This window comes from Miscanthus floridulus, chromosome 8, assembly GCF_019320115.1.
Source record: "Miscanthus floridulus cultivar M001 chromosome 8, ASM1932011v1, whole genome shotgun sequence".
NCBI lineage: Eukaryota > Viridiplantae > Streptophyta > Magnoliopsida > Poales > Poaceae > Miscanthus > Miscanthus floridulus.
This window is the reverse complement of record NC_089587.1, coordinates 200,037,128-200,046,222: the sequence shown is the minus strand read 5'-3', so window position 1 is coordinate 200,046,222 and position 9,095 is coordinate 200,037,128.

Sequence of the window (9,095 nt, the reverse complement as noted above, 5' to 3'; positions counted from 1 at the left end):
CCAAAAATAAAAGTTGTTCAAAATCAAAAGTTCTACAACTTTGCTTTTATAACCATCTCCTAATTCGGTCTAGATTTTGAAATGAACTTTTGAATTTGAATCGGGAAATTTAACGAATTACGCCTTTTTGAATTACTCAAAATTTTTCTAAACAACTTGAAAAACTCCAAAGATAAACTTTGCTTAACTTGCCAAGCTCTACACTTTTGCTTTTGGGCCCAACCTCAAAATATGCTTAGATTTTGAAATGGATTTTCAGGGTAGGATTTAAATGTTGAAAAGCGGGGTTTTCTCGAAAAATTCAAAACCCAGACAAACTTTGAACTTGAGTCAAACAATACAATTCAACACTCATTACACAAATGTAAACTTGTTTTAGTAAATGCACACCAAAGTTTTCACCAAATGCCAAATGCTTTGCAATGCATATGATGACATGTCAGATTTTAATATTTAAACACCCGGGGTGTTACAATTACCCCCAACCAAGTACTAGGTGATGTCATGACACAAGAGACATACCGTGTGGAAAGGGAGGGGGATGACAAGGAGGACAAGAAGGAAGAAGAGGACAAGAAGAAGAAAAGCATAGCATTCAAGGCTAGTTCATCATCATACAAAAACAAGGGCAAGTCCAAGAAAGAATCAAGTGATGATGAAGATCTAAGTGATATTGATGATGAGGCTATGGCTCTCTTTGTGCGCAAGATGGGCAAGTTCATGAAGAAAAAGGGCTATGGTGCAAGAAAGAGAAGAGATCACACCAAGAAGAAAGAGTATGTGAGAAGATGCTACAATTGCAAGAGCCCCGATCATGTAGTAGCAAATTGTCCATACAATAGTGACAATGATGAGGATGAGAAGAAGAAGCACAAGGAGGATAAGAAAGAAAAGAAGGAGAAGAAGGAGAAGAGAATGACCTTCCAAAAGAAGAAGGGTGGAGGCTATGTAGTCACTTGGGATAGTGATGGCTCATCAGATAGTGATGACTCTAGTGATGATGGCAAGAAGTCTATCAAGAGAGCACTAGCAAGCATCGTCATCAACGACAAGCCCTCTATCTTTGACACTCCATCAACATGCCTCATGGCAAAGCCTACCAAGGTAAAATATGATGAGAGTGATGATGATGAATGTGAAAGTGACTCTTGTAGGAATGATAATGATGATGATGATGATGATGATGATGAGGAGTACTCCAAGGAGGAGCTCTTGGACATGTGTGAGCAAGTGCACGCTTGCAATGAGATGAAGAGAAAGGAGTGCAAAGAATTGCGCAAGAAAGTAAAATTTCTTGAGCAATCCTTTGATGAGCTCAATGCCACTCATGAGGGGCTAATGGTTGCCCATGAGAAGCTTGGCAAAGCTCACTCTAAGCTTGAAAAGGCTCACTCCTCTCTCATTGAGCAAGTCAAGAAGGAGGAAGCCAAGAAGGAGCAAGTGATAGTAACATATGATGTGGGACTAACATGTGATCTTATTGATGAATCTTTTCATGAACCCATTATTGTTGCTCCTACTAACACTTCTTATAGCACAACCATTACCACTCCACCTATGAATGATACATCACTAATGGTGGAAAATGAAACCCTCAAGAAGGAGGTGAATGAGCTCACTCGTGCCTTAGGCAATGCCTATGGTGGAGATGCCCGCTTGCTAAAGTGCTTGGGTAGCCAAAGGTTTTCTCTCAACAAAGAGGGATTAGTCTATACCCCCAAGAAAGGCAAGGCGACCTTTGTCACTCCCAAAGCTAGCTTTGTGAAGGGCAATGGTCGGTTTTGTAATAGATACAAGCAAGTTGGGCATATAGAGCAAAATTGCAAGACTAACAAGAACAAGCTACCTAATATATCCTCAATCAAATTTGATTCTTGTTACATGCTTTATAAGGGTGCCAATGGTGTGAAGGCTAAGTTCATTGGTACACCTATTGTGGGCCCAAAAGAAGAAGGCCATTTGGGTACCAAAGACCTTGGTGACTAACCTACAAGGACCCAAGCAAGTTTGGGTACCTAAAAAGAATTGATCTTCTTTTGTAGGTAAATTATAAAGCCGGAGGAAGATATTGGGTGCTTGATAGTGGGTGCACACAACACATGACCGGTGATTCAAGAATGTTCAATTCAATCAATGAAAGCAAGAGCAATGGGATTGATAGTATCACATTTGGTGACAATGGCAAAGGCAAGGTCAAAGGGCTTGGTAAGATTGCAATATCCAATGACTTGAGCATTTCCAATGTGCTACTAGTAGAGAGCTTGAACTTCAATTTATTGTCGGTAGCTCAATTGTGTGATCTTAGATTCAAGTGCATATTTGGTGTGGATGATGTAGAGATTATAAGTGTAGATGGCTCTAACTTGATATTCAAAGGATTTAGATATGAGAATCTATACTTAGTTGATTTCAATGCTAGAGAAGCTCAATTGTCAACTTGTTTGATCACTAAGTCTAGTATGGGTTGGTTATGGCATAGAAGGCTTGGTCATGTTGGAATGAAACAATTGAACAAATTAATTAAGCATGACTTAGTTAGAGGCTTGAAAGATGTCACATTTGAGAAGGATAAGCTATGTAGTGCATGTCAAGCCAGAAAGCAAGTTGGTAATACACATCCTAAGAAGAGCATAATGAGCACATCTAAGGCATTTGAGTTGATGCACATGGACTTGTTTGGACCAACCACATACACTAGCATTGGTGGAAACAAATATGGATTTGTGATTGTGGATGATTTCACTAGATACATATGGGTGTTCTTTCTTGTTGATAAGAGTGATGTGTTTGCAACATTCAAATCATTTGTCAAAGGCATTCACAATGAGTTTGAAACCACAATCAAGAAAGTTAGAAGCGACAATGGTAGTGAATTCAAGAATACTAGAGTTGATGAGTTGTGTGATGAATTTGGAATTAGACATCAATTCTCGACCAAGTATACTCCTCAATCAAATGGGCTAGTTGAAAGAAAGAATAGAACCTTGATTGATATGGCAAGATCAATGTTGAGTGAGTACAATGTGAGTCATTCATTTTGGGCCGAAGCAATCAACACGGCTTGCTACTATAGCAACCGACTCTATTGTCACCCTATGATGGAGAAGACACCTTATGAGCTATTGAATGGAAGAAAGCCCAACATAGCATACTTTTGGGGTTTTGGTTGTAAATGCTATATATTGAAGAAAGACACTAGATTGAGCAAGTTTGAAAAGAAATGTGATGAAGGTTTCTTGCTTGGTTACTCCACTACTAGCAAGGCTTATAGAGTTTGGAATTTGGCTAGTGGTACTCTTGAGAAGGTTCATGATGTGGAGTTTGATAAAACAAATAGTTCCCAAGAGGAAGATGAGAATCTAGATGATGTAAGAGGCACTCAATTGGTCAATGCAATGAAGAACATGGACATTGGTGAGTTAAGGCCTAGAGAGGTGATTGACATTAAAGATGACAAGAATCAAGTACTCTCTAACTCAAATGTGCAAGCTAGTGGTTCTCATGATCAAATCCAAGCAAGCACTAGTGATGGCAATATGCAAGATCAACAAATGGCTAGTACATCATCTCAACCAAGTGATCAATCAAATGCTAGCATTCAAGTGCAGGTGCTTCAACCAACCAATGTTGCAAGAGATCATCCATTGGACACTATCATTGGTGATATTTCAAGAGGTGTGCAAACAAGATCAAGATTGGCTTCATTTTATGAGCATTTCTCATTTGTGTCATCCATTGAACCTAAGAAGATAGATGAAACTTTGAGGGATGTTGATTGGATCAATGCTATGCATGAAGAGCTAAACAACTTCACAAGAAATCATGTATGTGATTTAGTTGAGAGGCCTAAGGGTCATAATGTGATTGGAACTAAGTGGGTCTTTCGGAACAAGCAAGATCAAGATGGGATAGTGATAAGGAACAAAGCAAGATTAGTGGCTCAAGGTTACACTCAAGTTGAAGGTCTTGACTTTGGAGAAACTTATGCCTCGGTTGCAAGATTGGAAGCAATTAGGATCTTGCTAGCTTATGCTTGTGCCCACAACATCAAGTTGTACCAAATAGATGTGAAAAGTGCATTTCTCAATGGGTACATCAATGAGCTTGTGTATGTTGAGCAACCTCCCGGTTTTGAAGATAAAAAGAAACCCAACCATGTGTTCAAGTTGAGAAAGGCTTTGTACGGATTGAAACAAGCACCTAGAGCATGGTATGAGAGATTGAGGGATTTCCTACTCTCTAAGGGATTCAAGATGGGAAAGGTTGACACCACTCTCTTCACCAAGAAGCTTGGAAATAACTTGTTTGTAATGCAAATCTATGTTGATGACATCATTTTTGGATCAACAAATCAAGAATTTTGTGAGGAGTTTGGCAAGATGATGGCAAGTGAGTTTGAGATGTCTATGATTAGAGAACTTAGTTACTTCCTTGGTCTTCAAATCATGCAAATGAAGAATGGCATATTTGTGAGTCAAGGCAAGTATATCAAGGACATGCTCAAGAAGTTTGAAATGGATGAGAGTAAAGCTATTAGTACACCAATGGGGACAAGTGGAAGCTTAGATAGTGATGCTAGTGGCAACATGATGGATCAAAAGATGTATCGGTCTATGATTGGAAGTCTACTCTATGTGACCGCATCAAGGCCGGATGTGATGTTTAGTGTATGCATGTGTGCAAGATTTCAAGCCTCACCAAGAGAAAGTCATTTGAAGGCAACAAAGAGAATATTGAGGTACTTGAAGCATACACAACATGTTGGATTATGGTATCCCAAAGGAGCAAGATTTGAGTTGATTGGATATTTGGATTCCGATTATGTGGGATGCAAAGTTGAGAGAAAAAGCACATCGGGCACATGTCAACTATTGGGAAGATCACTTGTGTCTTGGTCATCAAAGAAGCAAAATAGTGTAGCACTTTCAACCGCCGAAGCGGAGTACATTTCGGCCGGTAGTTGTTGTGCTCAATTACTTTGGATGAAGGCTACTTTGAGTGACTTTGGAATCAAGTTCAAGCAAGTGCCATTGCTATGTGACAATGAAAGTGCCATGAAGCTCACCAACAACCCGGTTCAACACTCAAGAACAAAGCATATAGATGTCTGTCATCACTTCATAAGAGATCACCAACAAAAAGTGAACATTTGCATAGAGAGTGTGGGTACCGAAGATCAACTTGCCGATATATTCACCAAGCCACTTGATGAGAAGAGGTTTTGCAAGCTAAGGAATGAATTGAACATACTTGACTTCTCCAATATGTGTTGATGCACCCCCATTATATGACATGCCTCTCCTTCGAGCAAAGCAAGGTAAAGTTGATTGACATGTCATCCATCCATTACTAAGGACTTGTTTAGTGCATCTAGTCATTCCTATCATGTCCTAGGCTCATTCATGAAAATCAAATGAATTTGATGCTTATATGGTACCACTATTGCTTGTATGTTTGAAATGATCTAGTGGTAGCATATGACATGTTTGTGGGCTTGTAAACCTAGTGTTTGATTTAGAAAATGAGTTATAAGTGTTTAACTCAACATGGTACAAGATAACCCTTATTTAAAGGTGTGAAGAAGCTTGTCCTTGGATCAAACCGAGTTAAATATCTTTTGCAAGTAATCTAGATTGAACCAAATTGGGAAAATGATCCTTACTTCACATAGTTTCACCCCAACCTATCCATAATTTGAGCTCACCTTTTGTGCTAATTGTTGACAAAGGGGGAGAGAAACAAATATATGAGTGTTAGGGGAGAGATATAATAAAAAAAGGGATCAATTTTAAAATAGGGGGAGCAAGCTCATAAACTTGTATGATGCATTTGAATGAACATTTCATATATTTGCTTGCATGTTACAAGTTCTTAATTTCAATATCCATGCTTGTGTGGTGTATGCTAGTTATAGGTTTGAATGATGAAATAAAAAACTAGCATGCATAGGCTAAAGTAACTAGACTCATACTCACATTATGAAAACTAGACCCTTGTTTTTAATGTTGATCTCATGGGGTATTCTAGTGTTTGTGTATGTCTAGTTACTAATGATGCTAAGGATGGTATATTGATGCACTCCGATTGGTATCACGCTTCAAAGGTCCATCTCTTATACCTTAGCATCATTTGGTAGAAATTGACTCCTATATTTCCTATCTAAGCATATGTGCAAAGCTACAATCCAAACTCTTAGCACATATGTAGGGGGAGCAATTACTACCATTTGGAGTTCATGAAACTCGCCCATATCCTTTACACATGGTAAATATGCTTGGGCAAGCAACATGGATTCAAATGAACTTTAATTCATATCTTTGAATAAGGGTTGTCATCAATTACCAAAAAGGGGGAGATTGAAAGCTCTAGTTTAGTTTTGGATAATTGATGAAACCCTAAGTGCTAACCTAGTTTATCAAGATGATTATGAGATAGGTAGCACTACTCCAAGTGATGAAGCAATGGCAAAGATCATGACAATGGTGATGGCATGATGATGGTCAAATGTTTAAACTTGGAAAAGAAGAAAGAGAAAAACAAAAGGCTCAAGGCAAAGGTATAAAATGTAGGAGCCATTTTGTTTTAGTGATCAAGACACTTAGTGAGTGTGATCACATTTTGGATAGATAGCCGTACTATTAAGATGAGTGAAACTCGTATCGAAATGCGGTTATCAAAGTGCCACTAGATGCTCTAACTCATTGCATATGCATTTATGATCTAGTGGAGTGCTAACACCCTTGAAAACATTTGTGAAAATATACTAACTCATGTGCACAAAGTGATACACTTGGTGGTTGGCACATTGGAGCAAGGGTGAAGAAGTTAGAAGTGAAAATGAGTTGGTCGCGAAGACGCTAGCGTAGGTCAACTGACCGGACGCTGGGTCTGAAAGCACCGGACGCTGGCAGCGTGAGTCCGGTCAAACTGGTCGGTCGGCACAGTACCTAGGGTATTGCACCGGACGCTAGGTCTAGAAGCACCGGACGCTGGCAGCGTGCGTCCAATCAAACTGGTCGATCGGCACAGTACCTAGGGTATTGCACCGGATGCTGGTCTAGGTCCGGTCAAGGTGGACCGGACGCGTCCGGTCGAAGAAATACGCCTCGGGGAGCTTACTGGAAACGACCGGACGCTGGGGCTTCAGCGTCCGGTCAGTTTTGTCGGTGCGTCCGGACAGTTTCATAGCCGTTGGAATCTGACGAACAGCGTTTGAAGCAAGTGACGCGTGGCGTCCATCGGGAGACCGAACGCTGAGTCCAGGGTCCGGTCAGTATGACCGGAGCGTCCGGTCAGAGCGCGTTTTGCCCAGTGAAGGGGTATAACGGCTCTATTTGATTGGGGCTCTATTTATAGCCCCATGGCCGGCTCAAGGGAGAACTATTGCACATTTTCATTGACATAGCAACCTTGTGAGCTTAGCCAAAGTCCTCTCACTCATCTCCATCATTGATCCATCATCATTGTGAGATTGGGAGAGAATCCAAGTGCATTACTTGAGTGATTGCATCTAGAGGCACTTGGTATTCGTGTTGCGCTGCGGATTTCGCTTGTTTCTCTTGGTGGTTGCCACCACCTAGACGGTTGGAGCAGCGGTGAAGGATCGGCACGAGTTGGTAATTGTTCGTGGCCGCCTTTGGTGATTGTGAGGGGAGCTGTACCTTCCCCGACGGAGTGCCTAAAGGTAACTCTAGTAAATTGCTCATGTCATTGAGTTACCTCACTTGTGGGTCGGTTCTTGCAGTGTCCTATCGTGTGGATGAGGTTTTTAAAACACCTCTTAGCCGCCGAACCACCAAGTGTTGGTCGACACAACGGGGACGTAGCGTGTTGGCAAGCACGTGAACCTCGGGAGAAAATCGATTGTCTCTTGTCATTTGCATTCTCCCGGTGATTGGCTTGATCTTCATATTGTGATTGGTTCATCCCCTACACGACGGTATAATCACCCTACTTACTTACATTCTTGCAAACTAGTTGATACAAGTTCTTTAGTGTAACTAGAATTGAGAGCTTGCTTGATTATTTACATTCATCTAGTTGAGCTCTTTAGAGTAGCAAGTTTGCGTGCCTAAGTAATCATTGCAACTAGAATTGTTGGATAGGTGGCTTGCAACCCTTGTAGAGCTAGAGCAAGTTTGCATTACGCTATTTGTCATACTAATCAAATTGCTCTAGTTGATTTATAGATTTTTAAATAGGCTATTCACCCCCCTCTAGCCATACTAGGACCTTTCAGACATTCAGCCCGAACCAGTATAAATCTTGTGTCCATTAGCGCACCATCCGGGCCTAACGCGCATAACTATAAATTTACTTGCCGGTGCTTATTCGAAACACCGACACATGTGTTTTGATGTTGCAAGTTGCAAGTGTTTTATCTGGACGTTGTGTTTGACATATATGTTGCAAGTCTATGTTCCAGATGTTTTATCGTTTCAGATGTATGTTGCATTCAAGTGTTTTCATGTTGCACGTATTTCATATTGTTCGGAGAGTCAGGGGGTACGGGCGACACGGGCGTCGGGGAATGGGGTGCGGCGAGCTGGGGCCGGTGGACGTGTGCGTGGCGCACTGGGGGCCGGCGGTCGGGGCATGACAAGGCGGGGTGCACGTGCAGGGTGCGGCGAATGGCCAAGCGGATGGGGCGGGTCGAATCGAGGCAAACGGGACGAACTGCGCGTGTGAGGCGAGTCGTCCAAACACGTAGGCGCAACGATGGGGGTGGGGTGTGCGTGCGTGGCGGAGCGAATTAGCGGATGGGACAGGCTGCGTGGACGTCCAGACCGCGCGTCCGTCCACACGTTCAGGTGCTAGCCATGCCGTAGATATACAACATGTTCGCTCGTTGATTTCAGCCAGAGCTTATCAGCTATGGTACAATATTTTTCTCTCATAACAAACCAGCACTAGCCAGGCTTATGAGCCTAGAAAACAACAAACGAACAATAAACTAATTTCTAGAGTATGTCTATGTACCTAACTCGATGGTGTCAACGAATTTCGTTGCAGATGTAACAGTTACCGAAAGGAACATCACAAGTAATTAGAAATATCTCAAACGGAGCGGACGGCATCGGCGGAGTACTGCTTGT